This window comes from Monodelphis domestica, chromosome 3 (genome assembly GCF_027887165.1).
Source record: "Monodelphis domestica isolate mMonDom1 chromosome 3, mMonDom1.pri, whole genome shotgun sequence".
Lineage (NCBI taxonomy): Eukaryota > Metazoa > Chordata > Mammalia > Didelphimorphia > Didelphidae > Monodelphis > Monodelphis domestica.
The window spans coordinates 212,610,148-212,627,521 of NC_077229.1; the positions used below are offsets into that span (position 1 = coordinate 212,610,148).

Sequence of the window (17,374 nt, forward strand, 5' to 3'; positions counted from 1 at the left end):
ACTGGGTCAAGGAGCACCGAAATGGACCTTCTCAGCTACAGTAGTAGTTGCCTACTTTAAGTATGAAAGAGAGGGAATACTTACAAAGCTTCTGTGAGAATTGTGCAAGTGTGGGAAAAAAAATAAAAGAAAGACACAATGAACTACCTCTTTTTTCTTTCTTTATTTTTCCTCCTAAAATCCTCTTCTTCATCTATGATTAGCAAACTACTCAGCTGAACTCAGAGAAGTATTGAGGAGAGATCTGCAGTAGTATTTTCTTCAGTCTACTCCAATCACTTCCTACCCAGTTAATCAAATTAAGAGTAAGAGAAAAGAATTCAGGGCAGCTAGGTGGCACAGTGGAGAGAATGCTGGGTCTGGAGGAAGACTGAGTTCAAATATAGCCTCAGAAACTTACTAGCCATATAACCCTGGGCAAGTCACATATCTCTGCCTCAGTTTTCTCATCTATAAAATGAGATGGAAAAGGAAATGGCAAACTACTCTAGTATCTTGGCCATGAAAACTGCCACTGGGGTCACAGAGAGTTAGACACCATTCAAAAGGACTTGAACAACTAAGAAAAGAATCCAAGGAAGAAAAGTCATCCAAACATACTTCCCCTTTTTCCCTTTTCACTCTCTAGAATCAACCTTTTCTTTTCTGTTAACACCCCACCTCTGACATCAGACATGCCATTACAGTCACAAGGTAAGTGAGATTTGTCATTTGTGCTTTTTGCTCATAGAAATTTGTATGATGAGGTTTTGTAGTCTGTTCATTTCCTTAGTGAATGAATGAAAATATGACCACAAGCCCTTCTAAAGAGTATGCTAGTTTGTTGAAGATCAACCTTGCCCCAGGATCCAAATAACTTTTTTTCTTTTTACTTTGGTTAATGAGACAATTGAGAGATGACTCATATGCATGGTTGATTAAGCAATTAATCCCAGCTCTCCCTCTCTGAATCATCTCTACTAATGGAAAAAAAGTAAAAATATTAATCCTATTTAAAAAAAGCAAAAAAAATGCACTCACATTAAACTTTACTGCACTCAGAGTGATAAAGTGAGTGGGAGAAAAAGGCTGATTTTATTGGAACTCAATTGTATCTGTCTAGAGGGAACTGTGTGACTATATGAACAGATTTCAACAAGATTATGCTGATCAGCATTGCTTCCTCTATCTCAATTCACAAATCCTGTGTTTACAGGAACAGCTTTCTGAGACATTCCTATACAATTAGCTTACTCACTATTTTTTTTTTAAAGGAAAAGGGAACAAAACTGACTCCTTATGGGTAAAGCTGTATGGCAGTGTGTATTCATGTGTAAAGCAGTTCTCTAAATTCCAGTTAATACAGGAATACAGGGCAAGTGTGATTTGATATCATTTAAGCACAGGCATTCCTCAAAGCCACAGGCACTCACACTGTGCATAGCATGATTGCCCTCTACTAGCCAATGAAAATAAAATAAAATCTCAGAGACCCCTGAGTCCAACTCTTTTGTTTTAAAGATGGAGAAACTGAGCTCTAACCTTCAGAGATTACAACTTGCCACGGGCCATGATACTATCATTATCAGGCCGGCCTGGGATTAGAATATAGGTCACCTCCTCTGATTTAGTTTGGTTACCAATCTGGACAAGGTGGAAGTTTGGTGCACTAGTGAATGTTTTGGTTTTGAAAATGAAAACCCAAGTATCAAAGTTTAGGTTATTCAGAGATTAAGATTTTGCAAGTAAGCAGCTGATAGTCTATACTCTAAACCCAGTTCTACCTTATATCATTTTATAAAGTCATCAAAATGTTATGTACCCATACAAAATATGAGTGGCCTCAGAAGGATGCTATAATGGAGGATGTACTCAACTTGGAAATCAAAAAAATTCAAATTTCAGCTCTGCTACTTACTCTCTGTCTGGCCAGAAGTCACTTGACTTCTGTGTTCCTCAGTTTCCTCATTTGTAAAATGAAAGGTTTGACCTAGATGACCTCTAAGGCTTTTTCTACTTCTAATCCTATATGAACTCATTACTGTCAATGGTCCAGTTCTGCCCAATTCCCATCCCCTCTTAATCCCCTCAGCACTAGGTTTAGGAGATTAAGGTATCTGAATATGGCTAAATAGCCCATCTAATAGAAGCATCCATGAAAAGTAAAATGGGGGGGAAGGCTTGATTTCTTTTTTATGTTTCAATTGCAGTCTTTTAAGTTCTCCAACATGTACACATTTCAAACTGTGTAGCTAAATTAGCTACTTATGGGAGCCAATAATGATCATTTACTTTCTAAATACTCTTGTTTCAACATTTGCAAACAAGAATCATTAATGAAATGGAGATCAATAATGAAATTCATCTTAGGGGAATGTTTTTCAAAACCAATTCCAAGAGTTCTAAATGCCATAACAAAGTGAGCAATACATAAAACTGTTTAGTCAATTGTTAGTGTAAATTTCTCTCTCTCTCTCTCTCTCTCTCTCTCTCTCTCTCTCTCTCTCTCTCTTTCTCTCTTTCTCTCTTTCTCTCTCTCTCTCTCTCTCTCTCTCTCTCTCTCTCTCTCTATATATATATATATATATATATATATATATATATACATTCACATGAAGGGTATTGCCCAGGGCGAGGGGGGAAAGCACAGGATCTGAGCTCCACTAGACTTACAGCCCCTGCCTAGAATCTGGGCAAGGAATCATCCATTTCACTACAGAAGCAAAGGCTGTCATTGCTCCCATCTTTAGTTCAGAAACCTAACTGCCCATTTGTCAGCTGAATTCAATTGGTAAAGCCAGGTTGGGAAACAAAAACCACCAAAAAGCCATATTTCCATTTGCCAGCGAATCTTATCATCTGTCATCTATAAGAATCACAAATCTCCAGCATCAATAAGTGGTTATTGAAAAGCATAGAACTTGGGATCAGGAGACCTGAATCACAGCCCCAGCTTTAATTTTAATCAACTATGTGACTCTGAGAAGTCACAACTCTGTGCCTCAGTTACTCCACCTATAAAATCAGAGATGGGGCTGGGGACAGAAGGAATTGAACCAGGGGCTCTCTGAGGTCCTTCAGAAATCCTAATCTATGACCCAAAAAAGCAATAAAATGCATGTCTTCATACCTCTTCACACCTTCACCTAATGCTGTAAGTCCAGGTAGAGTAGCCAATATATTATAAGAAACCTAATTCTCCTGGGGATTTACTTAGACAATGATAGAACTAAGCCCCACTTCCCTTAAGGCTAAAAGACCAAGTTCTTATCCTTGTATTGGGCTAACTTCTCAAAGACATAGACAAGAGGAAAATTAGGCTAGGGTCTCCATTCAGCAGCTTGAAGACCAGTGTAAAGAAACTGGAAATAACAGCTCAAATATGCCATGATGCCAACTCAGATAACAAAATCTTTATGATGATAATTCATTCTGAACGGGGAAGAGGGGGCTATCGGAGACTTTCTGAAATTGATAGCAGTCCCCCCCCCCACTTACTGGACAATTGTTTAGTATTCAGAAAAATTTTGGCCAAATAAATAAGACAATGAACCTTACTTATTAATATTACCAGAGTGAAAGGAAAAAAAGAGGGCACCAGAAGTTCACAGACTACTTTTCCTACCATACTAGGGTGATACAAGGCCAAATACCACCTCTTTAAGGAAGGAAAACCAAACTCCAAATGAAACAGGAATGTGAAGCATCTCCTTTCCTGTTAGCTCTGTGACATGATCCATTTTTCTTCTTCCTTCCCAAAGTTTCTAACCTCCAGGTCATGCTCATACCCATAGACAAACAGAGGGGGTTACTGAGCCGCTAGTCCCTAGAGGAAATGCTTTCTTTTCATATTTGAGCTATGTTTTACTGGAGCTGCTGAGTTCTATTGCACAACCCTAACAGGAATTAAATATTATATACTCTTTGGTAAATTATCAAAATGTAAACCAACAGCTACAGCAGGAACAAGAAAGCTGCCAAGAATTTTAACACTGTGATTTTAGTAAGAGAGAACATTTTTCCCCCTGCTGTTGTCTTCAGCTGTATCAACCTCGATTATCATACCCTTTTATATGTATGAACATAAATATGTACTGTGTATGTATATGTCCTTGCATCCGTACTCAGTATTTAATGTGGAATCTCCAAATAATACCATCAATAGAGAAATGGGGAAGGTGGAACTGATACTTAAAAATCACTATGCCTGCTTTAATTATTCTAGATTATTCCCTGTCACTGATCATTACATATCATTATGTCCAGTGAACGAGAAATGTAATGTCTCAAATGACTACACAAGGCAAATTCTCCTTAGCAGATAGTGTTAATTCTCTGAAGTCATCTCCTTTCATTCACTCTTTGCTATTTTTAATCTGCACCATCACCAGCATTTCCACATGAGAAAAATCTCCCTGGTCAAGATAAATATGCACATTCTATATATTTAAGAGATCAGAAAGAGACAGTCACTTTACCTTGTTTTCACAGACTGATAGATCCCATTTTGCCTTCATGATAGACTGCTAAGCATAGCAATGCACTGTCAAAAAATGTCAAGTGAAACAATTATTGATTAGTGCATTCAAATTTATTATGCATGTAGACTAACAAATGACAATAACTTCAAGAAAGCATGTAATAATGAAATAGAAAATTCATAAGCCAAACCTGCCAATTAACTGTCAAGCTAAAAATGAACAGTAAGAAAGAACACAAAGGCCTACTAAAAAAATTTGGTCAAAAGATCCCTATGTGTTAATGGTACATATAATAGCTCCCTCACCTAGACTTCATCCTAGACTTCCTAATAAGAACTCTACCATCTGAGTGTTTTCTCTGAGTAGATAGAATTTAATATGAACACAGCTACTTAAAAGGTCTTTTGAGTTCCAGTGGCTATTATGGCTTCTCCTGAATAAAATTTACATTTCTATCTTGTTCAAAACACCACTATAATTTTTAAAAATAAATTCTATTAGAGATTCCAGCAGAAAATTGTTTTTTTGTTTTGTTTTTGCTAAGGTATGGAGATGTTTTGAAAGAATTTAGACAGATAGGTGAAAAGGGCATAAGGAATCATCCTAATTAACCTCACCACCACCAACACATACACACATCTAGTATATTTGCATTAATCAAAGTCCTGCCAGCCTTAAATTCTTAGTTTTCTACTTATATGAAGGCACAAGTCCAAATCCAAAGAAGTTAATGATCCCTTTCTTGAAAGATAACTACCAGCATTTACTCAGAAACCAAACATTTTCCTTTTCCTTACCACGTTTATTCTTTTCTTTCCCCAAAATTATACTGATTGTTGTCTTAATATTACAATTAGAAAAATTATCTCAACATATTTTCTTCAGTAAGTTCAGTACAAGTATACTACCCATCATTTGCTGTCTAAAAGGAGTTTTATTTGGTTTTTTAATGAATTAACTTTTAGAAGTGGCCACTCTACTCTTTTTTTTAATCCTTACCTTCCATCTTTGACTAAGTGCTGCATATTGGTCCCAAGGTAGAAAAGTGATAAGGGTGAAGCAATGGCAGTTAAATGAGTTGTCCAAGGTCACATAGCTAGGGAGTATTTGAATCCAAATTTGAACCCAAGACCTCCCATCTCTAGGCTTGGCTCTCAATCCATTGAGCCATGTACCTTCCCCAACCACTCTACTCCTAAAACAATTAATTCTAATTTCCATTTTATGACTGTAGTTAAAGCTTATTAAGCCTAGGAGAGAGTCAGCCTTCTCACCTGCCTCCTATTTCCAATCCCTGAAAGCTCCCTACTTACAAACTTCCTGATTAAACAGTCCACAAGGAGAGACAACAGTCACTTGATCCTCATTCATTTCCTCAATGATAACAAATTGATTACCAACATGGTGTAGTAGCAAGAGCACTCACTGTCTGAAGAATCAGGAGACTTATATGCAAAAGAATGTCTAAACATGGGAGAAAAGCAAGACGTTTATGTCAGAAAGTGAGGAGACTATCTTCATTTCAAACCAGTTCAATGCTGAAAGTCCTACAACATTATTTTTGAGTGTTTCAGAGTGAAACCCATCCTTGGGGGCTCTCTAGTGTCCTGACCATGGCTCTAAATTCTTGATAGCCATGACAGTGGAGCGTCAACTCTGGCCCATTCATCTGACCATGGAAAGGCCCCTACACTGGGTCCAGCAATGAACTATGTGTTTCTCCTCCAAAGAGCAGCTGGGTGCAGCGAGGCTAAGCATTACAGCTGGCTACCCAGCAACTCATGAAAACTCTCAAGTAAAAGGTATTGTGTGTAATCTGTGTTGATATGGGCAACAATTCCACCAATCAATTCACAAATTTTATCAGTGTATCAGAGAGACTTAAGGTCAAATGCGCCATTGCAGCCACTCTGCTAAGACATCATCTATGCCATGGTAGTCATAGACTTGTATAGTTGAAAGGACCCTTAGAGATGCTCTAGTCAAACTCCCTGACTTTATATAAGAAACTGAGGTCCAGGGATGTTAGATGACTTAACCAACAGCATAGGATAGGATAGGATAGGATAGGATAGGATAGGATAGGATAGGATAGGATAGGATAGGATAGGATAGGATAGGATAGGATAGGATAGCATAGGATAGCATAGGATAGCATAGCATAGCATAGCATAGCATAGCATAGCATAGCATAGCATAGCATAGCATAGCATAGCATAGGATAGCATAGGATAGGATAGCATAGGATAGCATAGGATAGGATAGGATAGGATAGGATAGGATAGGATAGGATAGGATAGGATAGCATAGCATAGGATAGGATAGCATAGGATAGCATAGCATAGCATAGCATAGCATAGCATAGCATAGCATAGCATAGCATAGCATAGCATAGCATAGGATAGGATAGCATAGGATAGCATAGGATAGCATAGGATAGGATAGGATAGGATAGGATAGGATAGGATAGGATAATAGATGAAACATCAAACCTGGAATCACGAAGACTCATCCTTTGGAGTTCAAATCTGGCCTCAGCAATGTCCCTTAACTCTGTTTACCTCCATTTTCTCATCTTTAAAATGAGTTTGAGAAGGAAATGGCAAACCACTTCACTATCTTTGCCAAGAAAACCCCAAATAGTATCCTGAAGAGTCAGACACAATTGAACAACAATAAGAGCATAGAACTCTAGGGACAAATGTGGGACTATAACAGAAGTTCTCCTGACTCAAAGGCCTGATGTGTACCATTTCATTCATCTGTTAATTCTCTTCATGGCCTTTCTGATCCTTTCTCATAGGTCTAAGTTATTTTTTTGAGGATTATATGGAAATAAGGGGAAGTATTTAGTGACCATGAAGAGAAAATTCTAAACTTTTGTCTTATACTTGTCTACAAGTTTCTCTCCTCTCTTTGAAACACACAGATGCTCCTCTCCTATCTCCCTAATCAACACATACCATCAAGCTCCCTACTCAGTTGTATCATCTCACACATTATGCTGCCACGAGAGCAAGGTTGAGGAAATGAAGAAAGAAATTTGAAAACTCTCAACACATGTTCTATAGTTCTCCAAAATGGTACATTAGAATTGGGTGTCTGTGAATAAGCAACAGGATGTACACATATTAATCACATCCTCTAAATACATAAAATAGCAATAAGTCAGGTTCATGGGAAAGATTTAAAAATTCACAAAAAAGTCAAATAAGAGCCATATTCCGAATCGACTAAAACAAGTACGTAGGCTATATTCCTTTTCACTAACTCAAAGGCCACTTCCCTTTGCTGTTCAACCCAGGTGTTGAAAATGTCTAAGAATAAAATGTATTTTTTAAAATGTCTAGATGTGGGAAAGCACAAGGAAGCACTTGCAGAATATATGCTAAGAACAAATGAGAGGCTTTCCCATTTTGTCTGCAAAATTGATCCTGAAAAGGGAGCCACTAAAACTACTGCTTTTCTTGGCCCCTTTTCTTCTGCTGAAAGGAAGCACAGTAACATGGGAAAAAAGCTAAAATTACATGTAGTGAAAATATCTCATATTATGAAAGCCTTTTGAGTCATAACTGTAATAGAATTCAATTCTGTATCAGCTTTGCCAAACACTATCAATGGTTACTACAATAAAAATTAATATTTTGTCACTTGGCATCTGTAATAACTTTAGTATATTTGACATATTGGAGCTATGGCCATTTGGCTTTTCCAGCTGCCTTCCCATAATCTATTGGTACAGGATGATTTGATATATACAAATGGTATCCTCTGCCCCAACAAGATTTGTTGCAATAAGAAGAAAAAAGAATGATAGAAGAATTTTTCACATAGCACAGAAGGTTCAGAAATGTGTCCACCCACACAACTACTTGGTTACTTTAATATGGTATGTCTAGTAATCAAGAGTATATGTGCTTTACATAATGCTTGAGGCGCCTTTATATAAGGTTTCTAGGCTATGGCTCAGATACTTGAGATTTATTTAATGTTCGGTTAAATGACAGTCTGCTGTTAAAGAAAAACAATTTGCAGTTGAACATTATAGCTATTAGTATGCTCTGGAACTAAAGCAATTTAAAATGTTAAGGCTTCACATTCTTTGCAATTATTTTTAAAGGGAATGGAAATTATTTTTTAAATATGATCATTAAATTTTATCCTTTCCTGTTGAAAAGTCACAAGTGCATCCAACTTTAAGAAGGGCTCTACACTTAATAAATGAATTTATAGAAGATTTACATTAAAAGTGGGGTCTCCTTATGCATTAAGAAAATAATTCACAAAAATGCACTTCACACATAACTTTTTAGAATTATTTTTACAGTTTGAAGTGAGAGATGACTATACCTAAGAGATGTACCAAAAGACAAGATACCATTGCATATTTATAGCCCCCAAACATGTTGCATATACATTACCCATTTCACAAAACCTTTTATTTATAAATCTAACAAATTCCCCTGCGTAGGCTAAGTTTCCTTAAGCTTGCCTGGCCAGATTCCCTACATTCAACAGAACAGGATCCAATGTTTAGTCAGAAAAGAGGCTCCTTAGTATTAAGATAATTACACAATTTTTACTTCTTAGTATGTGTTTTTTAAATTAATAACAGAGTGAACTTCTTTGCTCAGAAGAAAATTTGACTTAGAACATGTGACTTCCTTAATTGCTAAGCCTAAAAGCCATTAAAAACATCCCCTCAGCCAAATTGACCAAATATTTCACCTAAGTTGATCATTTCTGCTTAACATGCTCTTGATCTCCTTATCCATCTTCTCTCCATTCTCTATTGAGAATTTGTCCGTATTTATATTGGTTCCCATGGAAGTTCAGAAATAGTCAGGACCTTTCAAGCTTAGTTTCAAACAGGATGACTTCAGTTGAAGGTAAAACTCTCAGATGTAAAGTCATCCTGCTTGAAGCACCCTTCAAAATTCCTCAATGTCTCACATTAATGAAATTCAAATCCATGCCTATCTTAATCTCTTCAGATCCAAAGTTTTTGGTAAATTTCTTATTTCAAACCAAGTGAGAAAAGCACAGTACCTTTAAAATTATGAAATGAAGGCTTTCTTATTTGTAATTGGGCAGGAAAAAGAATGAGTCTCAAAGTATCTTACTAAAAATTAAACAGAAAAAAATAATGGCAATATGGATTCTTCAGTATTAACGTAAAGAAAATTCATGAAATCTCAACTTGTAGAAGAGCTGGAAGTGCCTCTCTGCTTGGGAGACAAGCCAAAACTCTGACAGGATGGCAAAGTAAGTATTGAATCCAGCATTCTACTACATGCTCCATAATTATGCCACAACCTGGGAGATAAATCTCTTCAGCCCTCTGGGGTTCCACCTGTTATAGTAAAAAGCAATCCAAGCAGTAGCCTGCTCCCAGACTTCAGAGCACCTTTCAACATACTCAAAATTACTTTAACAAGTCATGTTAATAAAAGAGGTATAATTGCTCTCATTTCTATGCCATCCATCCTCACTGGCTGAGGTCAATTCTCCCAGAATCCCTTGGAAACTATCCATCAAGTATACCAAATCAGCCAGAAGCAACAGACTGCAGACCGACTTGATTGTTACTCTTTTTTCCAGAATAAAGGAAAGGTTCCATAAGGTGGAATGACTAAAATCAGTAGGTCAGAAAAAAATTATCTTTGTTATCTTAAATTTAACTCCTCTGATTGCATTTTAGTGAAAATGAAGAAGTTGGATGGGCTGGTGGGAGATGTTCCTAAATAAAATTTTAATAAAATGACCACCTGCAGAGATGAAAAGCTATTAATGGCATGAACCCTTGGGACACCATCATGCCAAGAAATGTTATAAAATATATTTCCTCATCACTAAAAGTTGACATACAGATCATATAGAGTATTTTCTAGGCAAAAGAGTGATATAAAGGCATCTAATTCAAAGCTAGGCATCAGTGCATCTTAGTTTATAAACTATATCTGCCAACTAAAGGACTGATTCTTTTTGAGAAGTCCTGTTGAGAGCAAAATTTCTGTCTATGGAATTGGAAATGATGAGAACTGTTTCACGGCCTTACTGTGTTATCCAGCCAATTTTGAGAAGGAACAAGGTTACAATTTATTCACAGCATGGGTCTCCAGGGGCTTTCTTACTTCAAGATGTGCTTCTTGTATTTTTTGGATGTTTGATTCATTCTCCAGGGCCACCTCCAGAACAGAGGCTCAGTTTTCAATGTTTATTCAGTTCTCCAAAACTTCTATTAGTAGCTACTAGAAGAAGTACTACTACTACTATACATTTTTACTCCAGATGGGTGACTGTTAATTTGTAAACTACAAATTTCTTAAGGAAACAAAACATTCAAAAAAGAGCATCAATTACAAAACAGTAAAGATGAGAAAATGGTCCAACAAAATGTCTATGAACTGGTGACAAAATAAAAGGCATTGAGAAGCATCTCAGTTCTGTTCAATTTCAAGGTAAATTAGCTCAGATGAAACAAAGCCAACTCAAGTTGTGTCCCCAAAGAGGATCCAAATGGAAACAAAAGATCTGGGCTCAAAAATCTTACTTTTTTTTCCTCTTTCTGTTAGTGAGTTCCAACAGACTCACTCTCTCTCTCTCTCTCTCTCTCTCTCTCTCTCTCTCTCTCTCTCTCTCTCTCTCTTCACACACACACACTAACATTCATCAAGGGTTTATTGTTTTGGCTAAAAACTTTAAAATACATGATGCATCTGGAACACCCTTCTTCCCTAGCCACCCTAGCAGAGCTGCAGTTTCATTTTTTTTAAAATTCTCTTTGAAATTGTCAAAGCAGGGTTTTGATAAAGGGTTGCCTTAAGGGGCTGACCATTGAAGTTATTTTATTTTTTTAATCCCTTACCTTCCATCTTGGAGTCAATACTATGTATTGGTTTCAAGGCAGAAGAGTGGTAAGAGCTAGGCAATGGGGGTTAAGTGACTTGCCCAGGGTCAATACAGCTAGGAAGTGTCTAAGGTCAAATTTGAACCCAGGACCTCCCATCTCTAGGACTGACTCTCAATCCACTGAGCTGTCCCTGAAGTTATGTTAGTTATTAAAACATAGCTAACATTAATAACAACCTTACTATGTATCAGGCACTGTGCTAAGTATTTAACAATCATTATCATCTTCTCCTCTTTTTCATCCTTCTTGCCACTGCTGCTATGGTGGAGGTAGTGGTAGTAGTAATAATGATTTTTGCTGGGTTTTTTTAATGTGGACTTGTATCCCCCGTGCAAAGTAAAGGACTGCCTCCATGGAATGCCATATTCTTGCAAGTTTGAAAGAAGAACTTATTTCCCCAAAGGAATTAAAAGAAGCGTAACTATTAAGTATGATCGCAAACACTGTAATTTTGGGGGCTCATAATTCTTTTTCTGTAAATTTGACCCCTAGATGACTCTTTTGTGTTCAGTGTGTTGCAACTTTGACTTTAATCAGACAAGGAGTTGCAGCTTTATTTTATTTTTCAAGTTATCTTTGAAACTGTCAAAGCTGATCTTTAACAGTGGCTGCTGTCAGAGATTGACCAATGAAGAATATTATGAATCCAAACAGAGTTACTGCAGGTCATGGCCATTGCAAGAAATTGTTCTCATCCACCCATTCTGCCAGCAGAAGTTTTCATGTGCTTGCTATAGACATCTCCCTAAATCACCAATAGTTTGAGAGCTGTCAGTTAGTACTAATTACACAATTTCCCCCTACCTGTATAGATGGGAACTTGCTTTGAAATTTATAATTATAGGGGGGGCAGTTAGGTGGCTCAATGGATTAGGTTTACAGATAGAAGGTCCTGAGTTCAAATATGACCTCAGAAACTTCCTAGCAGTGTGGCAAGTCACTTAAGCCCTTACTGCTCTTCTACTTTGGAACCAATATGTAGTATCGATGCTAAGATAGAGGGTAAGAATTATTAAAAAATTATATTTTTATTTTATTTTTTAAACCCTTAATTTTTGTCTTAGAATCAATACTGCGTATTGGTTCCAAGGCAGAAGAGTGTTAAGGGCTAGGCAATGGGGGTTAAGTGACTTGCCCAGGGTCACACAGCTAGGAGGTGTCTGAGGTCAAATTTGAACCCAGGACCTCCCATCTCTGGGCCTGACTCTCAGTACAGTGAGCCACCTAGCTGCCCCTGAGGTTTATATTTTTAGTAACTGTATCTGGGCACTGAGATAATGTCTTTGCCAAATAGGTATCAGAGCAAGGATAACAGGATCACAGATTTATAGTGGAAGGAATATCTGAGGCCAAATCCCACCTCCTCATTTAACAGATAAGGAAATTGAGGCACAAGAACTTGCCCAGGATCACAAAGGATCTGATGTAGTTTCAGTCCCAAGTCTTATTCACACCAATACTGGCTCTTCAAGCATTATTCCATATTGTTCATATTCCAATTAAAACTAAAATATTTAAACCAAATAAAATCTTGGTATTGAGGTTGTGTTAAGAATACCATCTTAGTAGGCTAAACTAACATGATAAATAGTCTTCAAAAGGACATTTGTCTTCAAGTCTGTGGGGACAGAGTGAGAGCAGTTTATTTTCTTAAGAGTATTCTTAATTATGTTGCTGACCCAATGATATAATATCTTCAGTGTAGGTTATAATTTCAAACCTAGAAGTCAGATTCCCATCTCCTAGAGCTATAGAATAATTCTTTCAAAATTGGTCAAGTATGGACCAAAATTATTTACAAATCATAAGAATATGCTAAAAATATTTTACTGACCAAATACCTCATCAACTCTCAATCAGATAAGCTCATGTAAGACCGAGTAAATTATATTTACAAAAAATAACCAAGCTTCCTTTGAAACATACATTTCAGCTCAATTTATCAAATCTTCTACCACTCCCAAACAAGTATTCACTAGTTCAAATAAATTAGAAAGATCTGCTAGTCAAAATTAAATGTTTCAATTACATATTTTTCTTTAACAAATGAACCTTTACTATTTCCAAGTGCATATAGTATCAGTACCTAATGGCTAACAAAGTGTTTAATGAATAGATTAGGATTACTTATAATTATTGCATTGTCTGGATGCCAACGGAAACTTTTAAAAGTACTTGAAAACAGTTTTCTTCGCTTGAGTCGTCTAAACATTTACCCTTTTCCATGTTATTTACACTACTCATTAGCAGAGCAAATGGTTTTTTCATAAACGGAAGGTAAACTGCAGCCTAGACCCTGTCTAAATTATCACAAATTCTAAATTAGCAGGGGGATCAAAATTAATAAGATTTTGATGTAGTAAAACTGAAAGATCTTAATTTTATCTCCAACCTTTTCCCAGAATATTATTAGGCAAAAATACTAATGAGCAGTGAAATGACAAAATGTTATAAATGAGTAACCCAAGAAGCTGCTGAAGATATACACAGTTTTGAGATTTTGGGCAGGGGCCAGTTTCTAACACTTTGACATTCACAAAGTAGGCACTGTTTCTTACAGGCAAAATAGAACAACTCTCAATTACCCAATCCCAACTACGTGCCTGTGTTAAGTGCTTTTTGCAAATGCTGTCTCATTTGATCCTCACAGCAAACCTGGGATAATGGTGCTATTGTTATCCCCATTTTATAGTTGAGGAAAAGGAGGCAAATGGAGGCTAAGTGTCTTGTCCAGGGTCACACAACTAGTGGCTGAGACTGGATTTGAACTCACTTTTTTTCCTGACTTGGGCTCAGCTCTCTAACCACTGTAGCACATCACTGCCTCAGTGTGGCTCCAGAACTGTGTAGCATCACTATGCTAATCACATGGGTTTATTCTTGCATTATCATTCTGACAGTTGCCATCATCCCCTCCTCCTCAGCTCCCTCAGCATCCTGTTACAAGAGATATTTTCTGAAGCTTACCACAGTAAATCCAAAGGTTAGCCAGCCAGTACTCTACCAAGTGTCTCCAGAGACTCCCAAAGACACCTTTAGAGATATTATGAGAACCACACACACAGGCCAGGAATAGCATGATGCTCAATGTCTCACACATAGTAGGCACTTAATAAATAAATGCTTTTTCAATGACTGACTGACCCTGACCTACCTGGCAGTAAGAAAAGAAGGAAATACTGAGACTAAGAGACATCATTTAAAATATTTGTTACCAAAAGGATCCCATTATCTTCAAGTCAAAGGAACTTCTCAGAATATTTGGCTTAATATGTAGCTTAAATTTGAATTCCAAGGGCAATTAGGTGGCTCAGTGGATAGAGAGACAGACTTGGAAACAGGAGGAGGGAGGAAGCCTGGGTACCAATTTGGCCTCAGATACTTCCCTGGACAAGTCACTTAACCCCAACTACCTAGCCCTTACTGCCCTTCTGCCTTGGAACCAACACAGTATGAATTCTAAGACAAAAGATAAAGGTTTAAACAAACAAATAAACAAACAAAAAAAGCCCTTCAATTTCCTCTATAGAATTCCCACTAACAGTCACCCAGGCTCTGTCTGAAAGCCCACCAGTGACAGGGAAATTGCTGACGACTAAGGAAACATTCCTCTTTTAGATAGCAATAAAAATATTGGAGTTTTTTTTAATAGTGAACCTATGTCTGCCACTGCTTCTCTCTTCCACCCATTTCCATCTATCTATCCATTCATCAATCAATACACATTTATTAAATAAGGCATTAATGCTAAGCAATGGTCCTAGTTCTGTCTTTTTGGAACATTGTAATGAATCAAATCCTTCTTCCACATGGAATTTCTTCAGACACCTTGAAAAAAAGCTCTTATGGCTTTTCTTTTTCCTCCTATGACATTATTGTAAAAATCAAAATCAGAAATCATGACCTCCCCCTTTCAAGCTCTGACTGAACCACAGTGCATGCTCCCCTCTCTTTCAAAGGTGTGTGTTTATATTTCTGTGAAGCAACCGAAGAGGTTGACATCAAATGGAAACTTTTTATGAAGTTAACAGTAAATGATACTAAAGAGAGCATGAGTCATAAATATTTTGCTAAGTATATGGTTGTTTTTCTCTAATAAAACTTGGATCATATTGCTTTGTATTATTCACTCACACCAAAAATTCCATCTGGAAGTCTAGAGCCAAGTCCTTCTAAATAATTATAACTCTCAAATCCCCTGATCTTCTGCTTAAAATGATGGGCATCCCAACTAACTCTTACCATTTGTCTTGATTTTCTTTGGGCAACCAAATCGAGCAGCTTCCCAGACTGATAGGGTCTAAAAGTTTCCCAGTCTAATTTTCCAGCCCAGACCATGTACCCTGAGTTGTACTGACCAGTCAGCAGTTCCTTGTTATGGGATCACATGACCCCTGAACTGAAACTGGGAGAAGCTTAGCAGCATTAACTAGAAGATTGTACTGGCTGCTCCCTCTGTTTAATTTATTTAATATGTGGTACTCTGCTCTAGTTGCATTTTTTTTCCTTTGGCCTTCTGTCTTGGCCCTCTGTTGGGCACTGGAAGCTTCAGGGATAACAATCCAAGCTCCATCCCAAGACCCTTTCCATTGGACTCAGGGGTAGTAGGAAATGAAGGCCCACGTGGCATTCTTTAAAATAAAAAAATTAAAAATGTATATACTGTTATGATTTTTCAGGACTTTCAAAGAGAACTTTTAAAAAATCTTAGCTCAATTTGCCCCTGTTTGCCTTATTAAAATTAAAGCTGCAACACACTGAAGACAAAAAATTCCTTTAGGGGTAAAACTTACAGAAAAAGAATTATGAATACAAAATATTCCAGGATTTGAGGATGAAAGGTGGCTGCTTGTGCTTAACAGACAACTTTATGTTTCCTCTCACAATCAGTCTCTTTTTTTGCAATTGGCAAAATATAACATTAGCATTCCAGGGAAGCCCCCCACCACTTTTGGTTGCCACATGTCCTGGCTCTGCCCCCAAACCAATGTGAATCTCAGGCAAATTCATTAACCTCACAGGGTCCTTATTTTTTTTCATGTGTAGAAAAAAGGGTCTGGAGAAGATGACCTTGAAGGTTCCTTTCTGTTCCTTACTTCTATGACTTTACATACTAAGTCTCACTCTGCTGAGCCAGAGCAGGAAAGAACAGTAGTAGGACAAAACTAGGATTGAAGAGGCAAAATTTAGTCCGAAGTAAGGAAGCATTTCCTAATAATTCGAGACATTCAAAAGTAGAATGAGCTGTCTTGAGCTGTGGTAGATTGCCCCAACTCCCAATCTATCTTCAAGGAGAGGATGGATAAGTGTTTGCTAATTATGTTGTAAAAAGAATTCTCATTTGGGTCCCCATTGGACAAGTTTGGCCTCTGAGATGCTATGTTTTTCTGCTTCCTTAATAGAATACTACAGAGGGTTAATGTGTATCTGTGAGTATTGTTTTCTCACCAATCTTTGTGTGTGTGTGTGTGTGTGTGTGTGTGTGTGTGTGTGTGTGTGTGTGTACTTTAATCATCACCATTATGCTGGCTCTTTTTAGTCTTTTATTGTCTTTTTGTTAGTCTTTTTAGTCTTTTATTATTGTTCAGTGGTTTTAGGTATGACCCCATTTGGTGGGTTTTTTTTTGGCATAGTTATTGGAGTAGTTTGCAAATTTCCTTCTCTAGCTCATTTTACAGATGAAGAAACTGAGGCAAGTGGGGTTAAGCGACTTGCCCAGAATTACACAGCAATCAAATGGAAAGATGAGTCTTCCTGACTCCAAGACTGGTTTTCTACCCACTGGGCCACCTAGCTGCTCCTTCTTAAGGATATATACTTGTTTAGAAGCTAAATAAATCATGATAGAGACAGCTAGGCTCTCTATCACTAGGGAAGTACTGAAGACATTAGAAGTTATTTACTTTAAGTTCTAATAGTAAATCAATGGCAGAGTCAAAAATAAAGCTTATGCCTCTTTTGATTCTAAAGCTGGTGTTCTCTCTGCTAGAACATAAGGGTC

The 17,374-nt window shown here is 37.3% G+C and overlaps 1 protein-coding gene across 11 annotated transcripts in view; it reads right to left on the reverse strand.

Moving 5' to 3' along the window:
* The window catches only part of ATXN1 (ataxin 1), a 543,129-nt gene that overhangs the window by 485,064 nt on the left and 40,691 nt on the right, over nucleotides 1–17,374 (reverse strand). For 8 of the 11 annotated variants that reach the window (XM_016431756.2, XM_056823467.1, XM_056823465.1 and 5 more), the window contains one exon: nucleotides 4,458–4,522. The exons of the other annotated variants lie outside the window; for them this stretch is intronic. The gene's annotated coding sequence lies outside the window, so the exon portion shown is untranslated. The remainder of the gene's footprint in view (nucleotides 1–4,457; nucleotides 4,523–17,374) is intronic. 11 annotated transcript variants of the gene reach the window in all.